Genomic DNA, 20,377 nt, shown 5'->3' on the forward strand with positions numbered 1-20,377 from the left:
AATGGAAGTATACTACATTTTCAATTCAAGACAAGCATGTATGAATCCTCAATTAGGACTCAGAGCTTGAAGTGAATAATTTCTAAGTTATTTTTCAGATTTAATATTTTATCATGGTATTGATCTATGTATGCAGTTTCATTGTTAATTATAACAATGATAATGACTGTCATTTACTATATATTTACCATGGGCTGATACATACTGTTAAAGAGTTTCATATACATTGTCTTATTTTATCTTCATTATACCTCTATGCTAAGGGTATTATTACACCTATTTTACAGTTGAGAATGATTCTTAGAGAGGTTGGGTTTCAGAATCAAAATTCAGATCTAAATTTGGTGACTTCTAAGTCTGGGAGGACTCACCACCACTCTCCATTAAGTTTTATTACAACTTAAAATAATACATCTTCAATAATATCTTCATCTAAATATTTCCACTTAACTTTAATATATGAAATGTCTCAACTTTTAATGGTTCTGAGAGAATATAAATGAGCTCTGCATGTTTGTAGTACAAAAAATGGCCCCAAAATGCCATTTCCTAGAAATAAAAAAATCCATAATTTAAATAATGTTCAAAATATGTATATTAAGTATTAATGAGAACAGCTTCTTGTAAGACCATAATAAAGTCTCATGACAGACTGTTTTCTTTTGTTCTTTGAAAATCATTACTTTTATTTTTAGAGGAGGGGGTCTCACTTTCTTGTCCAGGCTGGACTCAAACTCATGGGCTCAAGGGATCCTCTGGGCCCTGCTTCCCAAGTAGCTCCTAAGCCACTGTGCCCAGCTTGGAAACCATTAGTTTTAAGGAAAATAAGAGCCTTACAAGTGAAAATCAGGTATGTATCATTTTCCATCTTTTGGTTGACACAGAATATATAATTTTGCTCAAAACATAAACTTCAGGGGCTGGGCATGGTGGCTCATGCCTGTAATCCTAGCACTTTGAGAGGTGGAGGCAGGTGGATCGCTTGAGCTCAGGAGTTCGAGACCAGCCCGGGCAACATGGCAAAACACCGTCTCTACAAAAAATACAAAAATTAGCTGGGTATGGTGGCGTGTACCTGTAGTCTCAGCTGCTCAGGAGGCTGAGGTGGGAGAATCACCTGAGCCCAGCAGGTCGAGGCTGCAGTGAGCTATGATTGCAGCACTGCACTCCAGCCTGGGGAAAAGAGTGAGACTATCTCAAAACAAACAAACAAACAAAACAAAAAACAGCATAAACTTCAAGTAATAAGTACATACAATTTTATAAAAAACAGGGTTGGAATAATTTATTTCATAAGTTATTCAATAAAATATAATGTTTTCACTTAGCAATGAGGTAATACCTTTATAAATCAGACATTTAATTTTTATGGTATAAAATAATAAAGCCATTCTTATACACTAAGGGCATATCATATAGTAGATGCATCAAATAAAATTCAGAAATAATATTTTGCTACCAGAGAATACACCAGAAGTTGAACAAAAGTGACTTACACAAAATTCAAAACCAGATACCTCATGGTCAGAACAAAACATGTCTAGACCATTAAGTTAATTGTTTAATTTTTAGGAGAAGGAGGATAATCAGAAAAAAAGTCTTATCTATCACTTTATTTTAAAAAATAATTTTGCTAAGTTTAACATAGGATCTTTCTATATTCCAACAGCATTTATTATCCAGAAAGTTTTTAAGATTCAAAACATTAACTCAATTATGCAAATAGCTTCTGTCAAGAAAATCTCTTCCTTTTAAATTTCGAAGACAAGCCTACCCGAGATGCCCCACCATTTTACCAGGAAGCTAGGTGATATCCCACGCCATGCTTTCTCTCCTGGGTTGTGCGGGAAGAGCTTCCATCTTTGTGCCTAAGCTGGAGGTCCCAGCACTACAGGGACCCCTCCTCTGATCCACAATGTCTAGTTTTTCACTTCAGTGAAAGGCTTACTAGGGAACTAGAAATCATGCTTACTTCACATGAACCTTTCACATTTGATTTGAAACATGTTTGAGGATGTCTTTTTCTCTCCAACACTATCCTTGGGGAGCCTTTGACTAACTGCTATCCATAAAATCACGTCTCTTCTTGGAGTTTCTGAGACATATAGAGAAAGGTAGGTGGGAGAGAAAGTGAGCGATGGCTTCTTTTAGAATTTATTGATCATATTTATGAACCATTAAAAATATGGACTATTTGTATTTGTCACTTTTCTACAGCTGCTTTATCCTGGAAACTGAAAAGATTCTGCAATGGAAATTGTGTGCATCATAATCTATTACTGAACATGGCATGACTTTCTCTTTAAAAACAAGCAGGATTTGGGAGGGTTTGAAAGTTTCTCTGCTACTCCACTCATGTTATACTGAGGAAAATAAATTCACTTTAAAAACAATTGGGTTTTCAAGGTTAGATAATGGCATTTGTCTTGTTTTGTTAGGTGACACTTTTACTAAGCAACCTAACTCTTCCAAATGGCATAAATTCTTGAGCTTACATTTTATTACTAAAATGTATTAAAATGCTTATAGATAACAAAACATTTTTAAAAGTATGTTAGATAAGGAAATCTACATTAAATGAATCATTAAGTCTAGGAAAATACTTTCTTTGGACTTCATAACATTATTACAAGTCATTAAATGTACCATTGTATCTACCTGCAATTTTAGTTTAATTTCTTCAACAGAGATCCACTTAGAACTATAAAGATCTATAGTAATATGGTTAATTATAGCTACAGCATTTCTCTATGACTGTGTAGAGTCAATTCATTTTTCAGATTCTCTAATATTCCATTAAAATATATACCAGGTTTCCTAATCAATTGATACATCAAAAAATGCAGTATGAGAGTAATTCTCATATGAAAACAGCGAGTCGTCACTTTATTCACTGAGATTTCCTTTTATGGTAACCAAACCCACACAAAGTCATTTTTGGCACCCACTGCCAACAAAGGAGCGGAATTCCAAATACAGTTTTGCATTCACAGTTAAAATTTTCTCTAGTGGGTTTTAAGTGCTATGAAAGGAGTAAGATAATTTACTGGAGAATAAAACTCAGGAGATATGACTTTGGGTTTCCTGTGGATGCTGCTACAGCCCACAGGAGTCCTCTAGTCAGTAAAGACAGACATTGTCTGGCAGGCTCATCACACTTTTCAGAGGGGGATCATGTTAAAAAAGAGATTACCTCTGCATGGCTATTTCAGTGGTAATGGAACTAAAGGAACTGAAGCGAAAGAAAATGATATTACAGGGAAGAGCAGGCATTCTTCTAGAAGTGTGCCCTCTCCTTTGGCCACTCTTCAGAGTCCCACTCAAATAAGTTTGGCACCCAGTTAAATAATTTCCCCAGACAGGGTCCCAAAGGAAAGACACATAAACAGCCTCCTAGATGGACCTCCTCAGAGGTCTCTTCAGGATAACGGCTGGGTGGGATTGGCAGGAAGACAGGCTTACTCTGCAGAGGAATAAAGACCTACAGTACCCAGGGTTGTCAATCTGGGATCTTTTGCTTAGGAAAACATTATCTCAGAAAAAAACCTTACCTCAGGAAATTAATCATTACTTGAGTGATGGCAAAAGTCAAGTGAGCATTAAATAATGACATCCTAAATAATGACGGTATACAATGACTGGCAGCAAACACGGCTTCTCCACTTCCAACATTTTAATAATAAAACATTTTTAAAAATGTAAATGGTCACTTGGTCTTTTCTTGAGGATTTGGTGGTAAGACACTTCTAAACATTTCATCTTTTGTTGAGGATTTGTGGTATGACACTTGTAAACAAAATACGTGTCTTATGGTAATAATTAGTGAATGACATTTTAGAAGGGACACCATTGTATTTGTTATTAAAGTGCCACAGATCAATTGTAAAATCTTTAAAAAATACATGAACATCTCAGGGCATTGTAGTTGTAACATTGATCCCACGAGTCACTTAGACACTCATTGCCCAACCACCGCTCAGAGCATATATGCTCAGAGAGTATGGGATGAGGGGAAAAAGGAATTACCAAGAAAGAAGGCGTGATGAGTGCCAGAGTCCAGCTGAATAAAGACTTATTTCCACAGGATGATTTTTAAAAAGGTGGCTTCCTGAGAGCCAAATTCATTATAAAGGCTTCTTTTAGTAAAAATTCCCATAACAACCTCAGTTCTCTCCAAAATGAGCAAGTTGTCTATATGGAGAAAACTCTATTATATACAATCCTGCCAAGCAATTCAGAAAACTTTTGGAGAAAAGTAAAAATACTGTGATGACCATCCTCTAATTTGATGTAATTAAAATCTAATTTGATATTTAAAGCCTAATGAGAAACAATCATATTTTTTCACATGGGCTGCAATGCAGGCATCATTGCATATATTTGTAGAGTTTGCCTATTTAGTCAAGATATTTATGACTTATTTTGGCTACAGCATGCTGCTTTTAATATTTTGTCATACCTTTTAAAATAATTTTTTAAATTGTGATTTCACTTTTCTACTGAGATGTTTTCTCATTATACAGCAAAAGTTATTAGGATTCACTAAGTAGAGTCTAACATGAAAATAAACTTTGTCAGAAATAAATTCTGTCGAATAATGCTATTTTAATTATAACAATGATAATTAATTATAATTAAGACTGGTGGGCTGGGTGCAGTGGCTCACGCCTGTAATCCCAGCACTTTGGGAGGCCGAAGTCAAGAGATCGAGACCATCCTGGCCAACATGGTGAAACCCTGTCTCTACTAAAAATACAAAAATTAGCCGGGCGTGGTGGCAGGTGCCTGTAGTCCCAGCTACTTGGGAGGCTGAGGCAGAAGAATCACTTGAACTTGGGAGGCAGAGGTTGCAGTGAGCCAAGATTGTGCCACTGCACTCCAGCCTAGCGACAGAGCAAGACTCCGTCTCAAAAAAAAAAAAAAAAAAAAAAGACTAGTCTACTATGAAAAACAAAATACAACAAAACAACACTTTTCTCTCTAGATGGAAAATATATTGTTTCCTCCCTCCAGTTTATATATGAGTCCATAGTAGGCCAAAACAGCTTTTCAAGTTTAATGTAACAAGAGAGTAAGAATAAATAAATTTTAGTTATTAACCTGTTATCCTCATATCAAAAAACTGCATCACAACCGTCTTTGATTTCCAAGATGCCAACTCTCCTCACAGGAACTCATGCACAACTTCTGGGAATCTAAAAGATGAATAAGAAGATTTAAAAGATGATGACATCTGTAATGAATTTAGTAAGCACGCTCATTCTTCTTCACTCACAGAACCTGCCTTCCTTTAGGAAAGAAAATTTGGAACTGGATCTCTCAAGAAGCTTTTTTTTTTTTGCCCCCAGGAAAGAATTTCCTTTCTTTTAACATAGTTTAAATCTTTTGGATAAATACTTGTATTTAAAGGGAATTCCCTGTAACAGTGAAATGCTAGAGTTAAAACTTCAAGTACCAGCACTAGAAATTGTGTCATTGTAGTCCATGATACGGTTCTGCCACAAAGCTGAGATTTCTACAGAACTTCTTTGGGTGTATCAGCAACTAAACCTCGCAGGATGAAGTCTCAGATAACCTTGTTGTAAATTTGTTTCTATAGTTTATTTCAGCAATGTTATACTTTGTGCTAAAATTAAATTCTGAAATAGGAATCCAAACCCAACCAAAGCAAAATTCAGACTTTAAAAGTCTAGTAAGTAATGAAGAAAGGAACTTTTCATATATAGAATTAATATTTATTCAAGTATGATCCAAAGAAATGCATGGAAGATCAAACTACCTAATCTGAATAGATTAATCAACAATCTTAACAGAGTTTATCTCCCAGTATAAAAGACCTACTTAAAAATAATATTATAATACCCATAATCGTATATTTGTTATTTTTTTTAAAAATCGCCCTTTTGTCCTGACAAGTTATTACAAAACTCCCATAAGAATAACTAAAGCATTAAAACATAACAGTTAAAGTGTGCTTTCCTGCAGTACCACTTCATGTGAACATTCAAAGTGCTTAAAGGAAGTAGTTTGCTTCAGTTTCCCCCTCCTTTCTGCACACCACTGCAGTAGCACTTCAGGACACCCTGTGCACTTGAGACATGAATCATTATAAGCAAGTAGGCCCACTCGGTTCCTCAAAAGACACAAAAGGTGCAAAAATAGCTTCTGCAATTGAAGCAAGAACCACGTCAGTAACCAGATGAATGTGGGTGGTCACATAAGATTCTGGTGCTGCAAAGGGCAAATTATTAAGCAAATGCTAGATTTATTTTCTTTTTTAAACTTTATTCTTCTTGCCTCAAATCAACCGTTTGCTGGCACTCAAAGTGACACCTGACAAGGTCTACTATTCTCAAAATTGAAACTTTCATCAATGCTAAAGAGCATGATTCATTAACATAGAAGGAATAGAGATGATATCCTAAAAATATATATTTTCTATAAGATAATTAACTATATCTCTATCTATCTATCTATTTTTTTTGAGACGGAGTCTTGCTCAGTCGCCCAGGCTGGAGTGCAGTGGCGCGATCTCGGCTCACTGCAAGCTCTGCCTCCCGGGTTCACGCCATTCTCCTGCCTCAGCCTCCCAAGTAGCTGGGACTACAGGCACCCACCACCACGCCCAGCTAATTTTTTTGCATTTTTAGTAGAGATGGGGGTTTCACCATGTTAGCCAGGATGGTCTCAATCTCCTGACCTCATGATCCACCCGCCTCGGCCTCCCAAAGTGCTGGGATTACAGGTGTGAGCCACCGTGCCCGGCCAACTATATCTATATTTTTAACACACTAAATATCACATCTGTTTTAAAAAATCAAATAAAAGCACTTCAAAAAAACCCCACAAAAACTATAATCTAGGCTAAAGTAAAGCATGGCATTCCTCAAAAAAAAAAAAAAAAAAAAAAAAGAAGAAGAAGAAATCACTGAGTTATTTTGTACTCCAAGCAAAATGCATCCAAGACATAAATGGGCCAAGGTTCTAAAGATGCAGATATTTATACGGAACCTTAACTTGCAGTAGTCAGTGACTACCTGTGACTGGTAATCTCACAGTCACCAAATTAAGAGGCAAGAAGGTAAAAGAAGAGCTTAATTTTCAGTAGGCCAGCACCAACCTCCCTTCCCTTCCAGAAATCGTCATTCCTACCAGCAGTCTCCACAGGCAAAACAGAGCACGTGAGTGCCCCCCAACAAGCTCTGATGGGACAGCATTCCCAGTTCTGACTCCGTTTTTCCAGTCTTACTTTCTAAGATGATGGCTACTGGAAATGGTAAACACTCCTTTCATGACATGCACATGTATTTGAAATTGTAGATTACAGAAGAGCCCCCTTTTTACCCGGTAAGAGGATTCAAAAACTGGTTCTGTTGCATCACTCATGACCTTTTAAATGTTTGGGTTTCTCTTGAAGAAGAGAAAAGCAATGATAATCATGTTATACTTATCTTTACCTTAAAGAAAGTTCCAGATTAGCATGATTTTAAAGCAAAGATGCAAATAATATTAGCATGAAAGATATGATATCAATTGCAGCGTTTTGGCACAAATCATTTTGTTATAAATTGAAATCAGTAATGGCCTCTACATGGGACTTGGTTATTGTTCTTATTGAAATGGAGATATGGAGATGCCATCTCAGAAATTTATTTTTTGCATTAATTTTAAGTGAGTTTTTGTGTCTTTATTTCTCCATCAAAATAAAAGAAAATCCTTTCATCAAACAGCTCTTGAGAATGTACTATGACAACTCATGCTCTTATTCTCAAGAAATCAACAGTTTACATAGTATGCTATTAAAGAAATGGACTAAAGGAGGAAAGATGATTATTTCTTTAACTTTGCTTTTAGGTTATTAGCTTCATAAGAACTTAACAGGCAATGAAACCTTAATATTTAATAAAACTAACAAGTTTTCAGAAATAGTGCTAATGAATCTTGACAAATATCCAAAGGTCATTTAAAATTCCTTCCTAAATATGAGGTAAAAATTATATTTCACTTTACCACATACAAGATGGTTTTTCTGTCAACCTGCAGGTTAATGGAAGAGACCCTTGAAAATATTTTCCAATCCTCCATCTCCTATTTGTAATAAACACTTGGAAGATTTGAGTATTACTGTTTCTATCCCAGTGGTTTCTCAGCCTTCCCATTCTTAGAAGAAAAAAAATCCTTGGCATTAGTTACTTGTTGTTGGATGCTTATAGGTTATTACTATTAAGCTAAGCAAGAGTCAAGCTACTGATTCATAGATGACAGATAGATAGACATTTTAAAAATATCCATTGTTAGTGGGGTTGTCTTTTTCCATTCTCTACTTTTCCAAATTGTTTCAAAACAAGTTATAGTTAATGCTTTAATATGACTCTTACATGAATATAGCAAGAGGTGAAGGTTTCATTGGCAGAACTCTCAAGTACCTCCCATCACCCTTGTTTTTTCTGAGGTTAAATAAATACACACTATATCACAATTTTAGGAGAAGAGCTGATAAGGTAAACCAGTTACACTTTAGATGAGCATTGTCATAATTAAAAACAATAATTATTGGCTGGATGTAGTGGCTCACACCTGTAATCCCAGCACTTTGGGAGGATTGCTTAAGCCCAGGAGGTTGAGACCAGTCTGGGCAACAAAGCAAGACCCTATCTCTATAAAAAAAATTTAGGCAGGTGTGGTGGTGCACATCTGTAGTCCCAGCTGCTTGGGAGGCTGAGGTGAGAAGATCATTTGAACCCGGGAGTTTGGCGCTGCAGTGAGCTATAATTGCACCAGTCTGGGGGATAGAGTGAGACCCTGTCTCAAAAAAAAAAATAAATAAAAACAACATCAATGAAAATAATTCTTATAAACTCAATGGAAAAATGGCAAATAGAAACTGGAAACAAGACATGATAATTTTATTTCTCAGTAAAAGGAGTGTTTAAGTATTACATGTTTAAAAGAATGAACACTACTCTTCACTAGAGAAGAGACACTTTACTCTTATAGTAGGGAATAGAAAAGATTCAAAAGTAGCGACTAAAGATGGGAGAAGAGCACTGAAAGAGATATCAATGTTCAAGATATACTCCATCAATTTCACAAGCTTTTTGTAGAGGCATCTTTTCCTCTCTACAAAAAAAAAAAAAAAAAAGACTCTAAATGGGCCCATTGTTCCACTTTGGAGTGCGTAAAGTGGCAAAGGAAGAAGAGGCTGCAAAGGACTAGAGAAGGCAGGTACAGGATAGACAACACACATACACATACACACACACACACATTGACAGGATGATGACTATAAGCTTAGATCTTCAGAAATATTTTTGATATAAAGGTAATGGATGAGGTTGGGGTTGAAATGTAAAAAAGAAAACATATTAAAGGGACATGACTAGGAAAAGAGAAACATAGTAGTTTTGGAACATGGGGCAATTCATTACTGGGACAACAATGTAGAAGGTTTTGAAAAGTCAAGAAGGTGCATGGAAGGAAGGATTCCCACAGAGTTTTCATAATAGGAGGCTGGGGCAAACTGAGTCCAAATTAGCCAGAAACTGCCTATAAAAATGACACCAAAGCTACATATGGTCTATTGCTGATTCTCAGCAGGTAGTGCAGGAGCACAGAAAAGATAGGAAACAAAGCATTGTGTAAATTAAAACTAGTGAAAACAAACAAAAAAAGCAGATACATGTGCATTAGAGATTGTAACTTAGGCCTCTTTAAATAGGATTTCTGATTATTCTATGATACTTTAAAACATTTACTTATACCTAATGTTAAATGACGAGTTAATGGGTGCAGCACACCAACATGGCACATGTATACATATGTAACAAACCTGCACATTGTGCACATGTACCCTAAAACTTAAAGTATAATTAAAAAAATATCCCCCCCCCAAAAAAAGACATTTACTGAATGCCTACGATGTGCCAGAAATGGGCTGTATTTACACAATACAGAAAAAGAAAAGATAAGCATTGCATTTAAGAGCACAGAGCTGGCTGGGTATGGTGGCTCACACCTGTAATCCCAGCACTTTGGGAGGCCCAGGCGGGCAGATCACTTGAGGTCACGACTTCAAGACCAGCCTGGCCAACATGGTGAAACCCTGTTTCTACTAAAAATACAAAAATTAGCCGGGTGTGGTGGCTGGAACCTGTAATCCCAACTACTCAGGAGGCTGAGGCAGGAAAATCTCTTGAACCCGGGAAGCAGAGGTTGCAGTGAGCCAAGATCACACCACTGCACTCCAGTCTGGGTAACAGAGCAAGACTCCATCTTGAAAAACAACAACAACAAACAAACAAACAAAACAAACAAACAAACAAAGAGCTCAGAGCTTCAGCAGGGAGATATTTGTGAATTAGTTCAACAAATGACATAAATATAAACAGATTACAAAGGAGATTACAAGAGGGAATGGTCACTCCTTTCTGGAAAGTTAGAAAAGGCTTTCTAGATGTAACGACACTGAACTTAATATTTAAATAAAACTATATATGCTAATATACAGAAATGCACAGTTATCAATGTTAGATTTAGAGACAAATACATTTGTCAGATGAAATAAAAATACAAGACTCTACCATTCCGGTTTCTCTATGATTATATATACTTTATTTTGTGTGATAGAATGTTGGTTCATGAGGATGCTTGGGGAATAAGGTGTTCTAGTTAATACAACCTTATGGTTAGGTAAAGACCACAGAGAAAATCATTTTTTGTTAAACATCTAGTGGTAATTTATTTTCAAAAGTACACTAGCTTTTGCCTTGAGTTAATTACAGTCTACTAACCATAATTTAATCTTCCTTTGATGATTCGGGATCATATAGTGTTCTCCAGTCATTCTGCATCTTGGCTGTGCTCATCTGGTATTGGCCATGCAAACTTCTCCCAACATGTGTCCTTAAAACACACGTCATGTTTTCTAAGATAAGAGCTATAACCTAGGTTTGTTTTCTTGACCCAATTTGACATCACGTAAGTCATATATCTGACTAACTTGATTTTAGGAGCAAATATATGACTACAAACTTCTATTACTATTTAAATGTTTAGCTTATTCTAAATCATATAGGCAGTGTTTAGGGCTGTGGAATAATTTAGAAACCATTGAATTTAATCTATCAGGCAACTAACAAATGAAAAAGGTGAGAACCAGAGAAGTCAAAAGACTTGCTTAGGGATCCACAGCTCATTATGATAGTTCTGGTCTACAGCTTAGGTCTTTAAACTGTCAAGTCAATTATTTTCCATTATCCACACTACTTCCTCTTATTCAAAGTTTATTTATCTAACCCTATTGCAGAAATTGATTGAATGAGTAAAGAAGTAAAAAATGAAGAATTAATAATTTTGAAATTCAAATGAGCAAAGATATTTATAATCCATAATCAAAGAAACAGAAAATAACAGTAGTTAAGGATCAATGCTCCACTGAAATGTTTATCAATTTTTATACGAAATAAAAATAAATGCAACAAAAATTTTAATTTTTCCAAAATGAGTAAATGACAGAAAAATTAGAAGATAATCAATTTCTACAAGCAGTGCATTATTTAGTATCCAAAGCAAAAATAATTACTTAATTTACAACCAATTTTCAGTATAAGCTATTTTCTAAGATTTTTATGCTCTTATAACGAAAATTTTTCAGTAAATATTTTAAGTAGAGTTATGAGACCATCTTCCTAAAAGCAAAGATAGCTCTTTCATTGAAAGTCAATGGAGGCAAGCCCCTTGTTCATAATACCAAAATTTCACCTAGGAGACCTGTGAAGACATGGTAACACCAACTCCACAGGCACTACTTCTTCTGCTGCATTGGTTTTGCAAAAGGGCAGAGCCAAGTAGATGTTTTGTATAATTAAAAATCTTTTTTTGTTTTCTCTTTTGTGATACATTTTCCCATTTTTATTTTTTTCCTTCCCTTCCATTTCCTCTATCTTATCCCTTAATATGGTAGGTAAATAACTACTTCTAGCCAAGCCAGCTTAAACATTTACTCTTTAACTAAATATTTGGAGAGACAGGGATAAAAGCAAAAAAGGTGTATTTGACTACCATACTCTAGTGAGAAGTATATATGACACAACAAAGTCATAACTCCAATGTACTGTTTTCTCAAGTTTTATCTTTTACAATACTTATGTTTACTATTCGGTTGCTGCAGATATACATAAATAAGGTCATGATTCTCCAATTTTCTTTTTACTCCTGGGTATGCCAAGACTAGCATAAAGAAAGGCCGCAGTTAACTTTGGATTAAGTAAACAAAGAGAACAGAGAAATCAAATCATAAAATATGCATTATATTCATAAGTATTCATATAACAGGCTGACCTTGCCTGAAGAAAATCCATCTTTGAGGGAAGATCCTCCTGCATCAGTGGAAATAATACCCAAAGCAATGAAAGCACAGCTGAAAATATGAATTGCATCCCACATTTCACGCCACAAACAATTCTCAGATGTGATGAAAAATAAAATTGTCTTCAGTCTCTCTATAGTAGGTCTACACACAATATAATTCTCTCAAAAAGAAATCAAGGCAAAGCCTATGACATATCATATAACCTAATCAGACAGACCCTATCTACTTCTAATAACTGAGCTGCTGAAAGAATCAATTCTATTTCCTCTCTTGACAATTTTCCTAGAGAGTGGGGAAATTGGTCTGTGTGCCTGTGTAGAGATATACAACCTCAGGAAACCAAAGAACAAATCTGGACTCACACTGTCCCAGGTTCTATAAGGTACATAGGGTAAGTGGATACTATCTCTCAAGACTTCAGAAATTGACATGAGGTTAGCACACAGCAAATAACCTGAACATCAGTTGTTCTCAGAGATTAGGAACCATACGATCAAAAATGGCTTGAACAACCAGGAAAGACTAGACAGAGGGAAGGGGCTCAAGTGGAAGCCATGATTTGCACAAATGAATTAACTAGATAAATATTTATTATTAACCTGTGCTACATGGTTATTCAGGTACCTCCTTGACATTTTGACAAACTGTGAATGGCATTCATACTTTTGGTCTCATCTCAGAATATATCATTGCCTACAAAGTTTAAGGCTAAAAAAATTCAAGTTTCAAGCAGGCATTTATAAGATCCTATTGGGCAAATTCTGTCAGGCAATTCCAGAATTCCATCTGCAGGCTCATTCATTCACTCAAATTACATTTTTTCCAAAGCTCATATATACTAATGTGATGAAATAAAACATTACTAAAATGCAAACTTCATATTTCTTTGAGTTTGAATCCAGATATTACTGCCTCATTTACCAAAAAATCCCCAAATACATATAAATTTAAATCAATTTCAATGACACCAAGTAAGAATTAAAAATAGTGTGCATGTGTAGGATCAAGACAAATGAGAGAACATTCTGCTTTCAAAGAGCTTACTGTCTAATGAGTAAGGAAAAGATATGAACAACGAGCTATAAAAGCAATAGAGGTATGAAATGGTGTTGTGAGTATACGAAGACAGGAGATTGTTTAGAAATGCTGCATTTAAGGAACTCTATCTTAGATTTTGAAAGAAGGCTCAGATTTGCAGGCAGAGATGCATTTAATGTGAGGTTATTATCGTGACATAGACAAGAGAAGGGGTATTGGAGAAACAGTCTGTCTGCCTAGAACATTAGGCACACTGAGGTGATGGTGGTGGCAGAAGGTAAAGAACTTTAGTTGGCAGACACAGAGAGACATCAGTGGTTCTGAGAAGACAACTGCCACAGTCACAGAGACACTTTAGAAAGCTATTATATCCCATTTCTTTCCATCCCTTTCGGGCAAACTCTGCAAATGTGTAGCCTGAAAAAGAATAAAGATTAAGAAGAAGTTTGTTTTAAGGCAAGGAGACTTGGAGCAAAGGAGGAAAAGATACAAGTAATAAGATAATGGAATAAACTCTTTAAAAAGTGGGATACTATGCAGCCATAAAAAAGAATGAGTTCATGTCCTTTGCAGGGACATGGATGAAGCTGGAAGCCATCATTCTCAGCAAACTAACAGGAGAACAGAAAAACACGGCATGTTCTCACTCATAAGTGGGAGCTGAACAATGAACACACGGACACAGGAAGGGGAACATCACACACCGGGGCCTGTCAGGTGGTGGAGGACAAGGGGAGGGAGAGCATTAGGACAAATACCTAAGCATGCGGGGCTTAAAACCTAGATGGCAGGTTGATAGGCGCAGCAAACAACCATGGCACATGCATACCTATGTAACAAACCTGAACATTCTGCACATGTATCCCAGAATTTAAAATAAAATAAAATAAAATAAAACTAATAAATAAATAAATAAATATTTCATTAAAGAATGAATAAAAGAAAGTGGGAACCAAAAAGGAACTCAAAAGCATAAATAAGGAATCTGTCAGAAGAAAGCATGAAAATTTTTCTGTTTTAGAATGGAGGGAAGGAAGATATAATGAAGCAAGATAACTTTTCAGATAGAAAAGAAACTGAGGAGTCCCTTCTTAATATCTCAGAAAAGTAGAAGGTGAGGTCTGCTGATGGGAGCAGGGAACTAGCTGTGCTAGAGGGGCTTGATGAGTGGGGAACAGTCAATTTGCCTTAAGTATTAGTACTTGCAGCAGTCTTAGGAAAAACACTACTTCTTATTAGGCCATTTAAAAAGAGTATTTTCCAAACTTTTTTCTGAGTCAATAACCATATCCAAATAATTTAATAATATATCCAAAAGTTTATCTTTTATTCTAAAATAAAACTCTTAAGATGATTAACTATAAGCTATTATGTATGAACAGTAGATTTAAGACTGTTATATTTTTTAAAAACTGTATATATCTCTCATAATTCTACATAACTACCTACAGTAGAAAATTGTGATACTCATGCTGTGCTTCATTGTATAGGAATTTAGGGAATATTTACTGATGACTTAAATATTTACTTTTTAGCATCATTAGTGACTGAGGTGATTCTTTTCAGTGAATTAACCAATAATTTAACAAAGGAAATTGATGACGATATTCTATGCCACGTTTCTTTTCCGATACCATGATTACCAAAATATGTATTGCTTGATACTATGGGCAGAGTAAGGTGTCAATTCTAGTATATTTAGCAATTAAAAAGGAACTCCATGTTTTATAATTTATTAATTTCTTTCTTTCTACCTCCCCCCTCCCACCTCCCATCCTTCCTTCTCTTTCTTTCTTTCTTTCTTTTTCTCTTTCTCTCTCTCTCCCTCTCTCTCTCTCTCTCTGTCTTTCTTTCCTTCTTTCTTTCAGACAGGGTCCAGCTCTGTCACGCCCAGGCTAAAGTGCCTCCCTCTGCCTTCTGCCTCAGCCTTTCAAGTAGCTGGGACTATAGGTGCCCACCACCACATCTGGCAAATTTTTGTATTTTTTGTAGCGACAGGGTTTTGCCATGTTGCCCAAGCTGGTCTCAAACTCCCGGGCTTAAGCGATCTGCCTGCCTTGGTCTCCCAAAGTGTTGGGATTACAGGTGTGAGCCACTGTGACTAGCCCTCATGGTTTATAATTTCTAATTGTCTACTTAAAATGAAGTGATATGGGAGAAATTTATCTAGACTCAAAATCAGGAAGAATTTTATTTTTATTTAAAATTAGCTTTATAGACACTACATTTTAAGCCTATTCTATTCCCTCTTTGGGCTGACTGATAGAAAGCTAAGATCTAAATCTGTGGCCATCTTATAGGAAGGATCTAGACCTTCTAGGCATGTGTTTTGGTCACTAACATCACTTCTAGCTTCAAGTACTATTTCTACTTTTCTTTCCCATTGTCTCATACTGATAATTAACAATATGTACACAAACAAACACACAGATCTCAATAATGGGGACTATTAAATAAGGCAATAAATGTAGCTAGGAACTGTTTCCAAAGTTGAATCTATTTGTATATTTCAATAGTTTGAGCAACACAACTGTGAAGACTAATTAGTTCCAGCTCTGTGAAAAATGACAGAAGCTCTCTGAATATGTGCCTTTTCCTTAGCCTTCAACTGTATTGATTCCAAGAGAAGAAGAGCTTTCATAAATATAACAGAAAAGGTACATATAACATAACTGGATAGGAGCACTAATTATTTTTGCTTCTCTAAGGAACTGCTTAAGAATAATACGGAAATAATATGGTCAAATTATATTATCTTTGAGCCATGGTCAAATTTCCAGCTACTGTCAAAGCTCAGCAGCAGACAAGGCAAATGCATCTGACATATTCTTGGACATGGATAACTTACACCGGCAGATCCTACACACAAATCCTGTGCAGTGTACTGAAGCGGGTGGATGAAGGTTTTGTCTCTGTTGAACACCCATGGGGTTATAAATTCAGATTTAGAAACATGTACTTTAATAAGTTTTGAAGCCATTTGATCAGAAAGCATTACAAGTCTCAAATTGACCTCTACTTTTAAGGTAAAGCTTCAACTATCCTAAGTGTTACTCCAATTTTAAACAATGAATTAAAGAGCCTGAAAATCATTTTCAGTGTCATTTTGATTAACCAATTATATGTGATCGAATTTGATCTTTCTCCTCAAATAAATGTAAACACTAAAGAGTGTGTGTTTGGAACTCTTAATTTGGGTTTCAGTCAGCATTGAGCAATATCTAATATAAACATATTGGCTTAATTTTTATATTCCTCACACATATAAATAATTTGAAGAATGCAATTTAAACAAGGCAACCAGAAGTTATTTGCCCTGAAAAATTATAATAAATTAAAAAATTGTTTTTAGTTTTGAAAGCAGTTTGCCAAAATCTGCAGGCCTGTGAATGGTCTGAATTCATACAATATTCAGTGACTTCTCATTTATTGATGTTATTTGGAATCTCACTTTCATTCTTTCTCACATATCACTGAAGGGAAAAAATTTGCTTAAGAAAAAAACAACCCACCTAATCAAGAATTCTTCATTAGCACAGATTTTCATCAAAACAAACAAAAGTAGAGAAAAATAAGCAAAAACAAATAATCAAATAAAAACAAAGAAAATTGCAACATAAAGTATTTTAATCATTTTGTCCAATTTCTATCAGACTTGCTCTGGTTTCACTGAGGGCCTTAGATAAGGTGCCAGAACTAATTTTATTGCAGCTTCTGCTCTCTGATTTTAACATAGATGTAAATTATTTGAATAAATATTTATAGATTATAGTGAGTCTTTCAACAGGTAACTAGCAATACAATATAGAGAAGAAAATGTTTTAGTAATGTCTTGTCTATGTATATTATTTTTCAAAACTTATTTCAGTCTCACAATAGCCTTGTAATGGAAGAAGAGCATGAGAAAACGGATGCTCAGAAAAGTTAAGCAATTGTCAAAGAAATTCCTCAAAGATCACACAGCAGTGGGTCACTCCTTGGCCTCCTGCTTCTCAGTGCAAGGCTGTTTCCATTGGCGGTACATGGACATAGGTTTAAGATCCCATCTGCCATGGACAAACCGTGGGTGAATCCCTTTTGGAGCTTGAGTTTCCTCATACATAAGAAGGGGATAATAAAGGTGCTGGCCCATTTCTCCACCACTCTATGGGCGAGCCCACGTGGAGAGGACACATGAAAGTGACCTGTCAATTTTAAATTGCCAAGTAGTAGATATGATTGCTGCTGTCATTGATACTAATGAACAAAGCAGTTTTATTGCTGAATAAGGAAACCCAAGCTGAAGAAATGTTAATGTCTAGGCCCTAACTAAAACTTCCTGCTTCACTGAGGGCTCTGAGTACGTCCTATCAGCATAGTAAACAGTCAGAAAGCTTTTATACAGTGACTAAAGTTGACTCTTGAATGCCGCAGGGGTTAGGATGTTGATCTTACCCCTACCCTGGACCGAGCAGTTGAAAATCTGCATATGATTTTTGACTCCCCCAAAACTTAACTACTAATAGACTACTGTTGAACAGAAGCCTTACCGATAACCTAAGCAGTGGATGAACACATATTTTGTATGTTGTCTGTATTATATACTGTATTCCTACAATAATAAGCTAGAAAAAATGTTATTAAGAAAATCATAAGGAAGTGAAAATAAATTTACTGTACTGTACTGTATTTATTGATCCCATTAAGTTTTCATCATCTGTTTACAGGATGAATTATCTGTCTGAAATGGTGGCAACTGCAGCTGTAGACCTCAAACTGCAGTACACATTAAGCAATCCAGCTTTTTCTAATGTCATGACTTTCCTCTGCTTCTGGGGAGCACTTCTAGCATTAGTAATGGCACTTCCTGTGGGTCCCATGGTGTTATTCAAGGTTTAAACTATTGCATTAAACATGATGAAAAATGTGCAAGAACCAGGAGAGATCACTTTTTATTGCGTCTGCACTTTGCTGGCCGACAAACCTCTCACACAGAGATGATTGGCGTCACATGGCGTTTTAAGTGGATGCTTGCAACACTTGAGCTCACTGCAGTAGCAACAGGAGGGAACTACAGAATTATTACGGTAGTACAGCAGGTACAACAGTTAGTTTTATGCAGATTTAATACTGCATCTTTACCTGTGTTTACATGTCTCTCATCATGAATGGTGCCATGTATGGTCTATGTGTGTGCAAAAGTTTTGGCAAATTTTAACTTTTTATAATAGATGTATGTATATTTCATGGTAGTAAATGACAAAATAGTGTCTACATATATTTTATACACTCCTAACACACCTAACTTTTTCTTTTTTTGATGTTTCTAGATTTTTTGATATTTCTGATATTTTATTCATTAAATAGAAACCACCTTAACATCAACCCAATGCTTACAAGTTCTGGATGAAAAATTTAAAAAAAATTTTTTAGAATTCATTAAACTTCATCTATCCAAGTCACTCCAAATTTATGTGAAATATTTAGTTCTAAATGATTTCACAATACTTTCCTACATGGAACAAATAGTTGTAACTCATCAAAAGTAACAAGTCTGAAATACTTTAGTCAGGGAGACAGTAATTAGGATTTTAAGCTAATAAGGGCATAAATATTTTAGATAGAGAATAGAGACAACATCACCCAAAACTGTAAACAAAGTGCTATTCTTCTTGAATAACAGTTTTCCATTGCATACATATGTGCTTGGGGCGCCCAGATAGTATGAACAAAATACCCCCTTATTCCCAATTTTGCTTTCTGCAGTTTCAGTTACCCTCAGTCAACCATGGTGGGAAAATAGGTGAGAAGAGTACAATAACATATTTTGAGAGTGAGAGAGAGACCACACTCACACAACTTGTATTACAATATATTGTTATAATTGTTCTTTTTAATTATTAGTTATTGTTGTGGATCTCTTACTGTGTCTAAGTTATAAATTAAACTTTATCATAGGTATGTATGCATAGAAGAAATCATAGTATACATAGTATTCAGTACCCTCTATGGTTTCAGGCATTCAATTGGGGGTCTTGGAATATATCCCCCTTGGATAAGGGAGACCACTGTACACACAGGTCTGGAAAAATCCTCTTTTTTGCCAGAAACATAGTGATTTTATGTCAAGGAGGAATATTATAAATAATTCTGACTTGGGCTTCTAGGTAACAGTAGCTGGTGCCTGTCAAACATTAAAAGGGATTTTCATCCTGAGAAGCCATAAGGAATTCTCTCTTATGGTGGTGAGGAGAGAAAGTCAGGGATTTCTTTGGTCATTGCTACTACCATGAGTGGAGACAGCCTGATGGCACATCTGATACACAGAGGAGACAGTCAGACACCCCAACAAAAGAAACTAGCTCCTCTTGCAGTGAGCTGAGATCATGCCACTGCACTCCAGCCTGGGCAACAGAGTGAGACTTCGTCTCAAAAAAAAAAAAAAAAAAAAAAAGAAAAGAAACCAGCTCCTCAAGGCTTCACAGATCTCTGGAGCAAGCTTTGGCTGAAAGCACACCACCACTGTATTGTTGCAATTCATGAATCAATAATGTTTCCATTTTTGCTTTAGATAGTTCCTGTCAAGTTCCCTGTTCCTTGCTGTCAATAGTGTCATACAAATGCTATAATTAAAACGCCTTGGTTGAAACAGGTTTGGTTGGCTGGTGCTTCCCCCTTTCTAGATCCACCTGCATGCCCATGAAGATGGCATGAAACCAAGAAATAGCAAGGTTGTACAGTGTTTCGCCTGGGTTGCAGTTTTCTGCCTAACCTACCCTCTCAAAATGAGAAGAGATTATGCTCCTAACTGCTTGGGGACAAGGGTGACCTCATGCAGATGGGGTTGATTGATGAAGTGCATAGTCTTTCGAGTGAAGACAGAACTGAGTCCCAATTCTAATGCATAATTCACCAGCTATGAGATCTTGGTTATATAACTAATTCTCCTAACATGTTTCTTTATTATGAAATGGGATACTAATAGTTATT

The 20,377-nt window shown here is 35.8% G+C and overlaps 1 protein-coding gene across 13 annotated transcripts in view; it reads right to left on the reverse strand.

Moving 5' to 3' along the window:
* HIVEP2 (HIVEP zinc finger 2) overlaps positions 1-20,377 on the reverse strand; it is a 194,825-nt gene that overhangs the window by 26,993 nt on the left and 147,455 nt on the right. For 5 of the 13 annotated variants that reach the window (XM_063605479.1, XM_063605480.1, XM_063605478.1 and 2 more), the window contains one exon: positions 5,101-5,195. The exons of 5 other annotated variants lie outside the window; for them this stretch is intronic. The gene's annotated coding sequence lies outside the window, so the exon portion shown is untranslated. Of the gene's footprint in view, positions 1-1,075; positions 1,174-5,100; positions 5,196-20,377 lie in introns of all 13 variants that reach the window. 3 more of the 13 variants (XM_063605482.1, XM_063605484.1, XM_063605481.1) reach the window with 1 other exon arrangement.

Source organism: Pan paniscus, chromosome 5, assembly GCF_029289425.2.
Source record: "Pan paniscus chromosome 5, NHGRI_mPanPan1-v2.0_pri, whole genome shotgun sequence".
Taxonomy (NCBI): domain Eukaryota; kingdom Metazoa; phylum Chordata; class Mammalia; order Primates; family Hominidae; genus Pan; species Pan paniscus.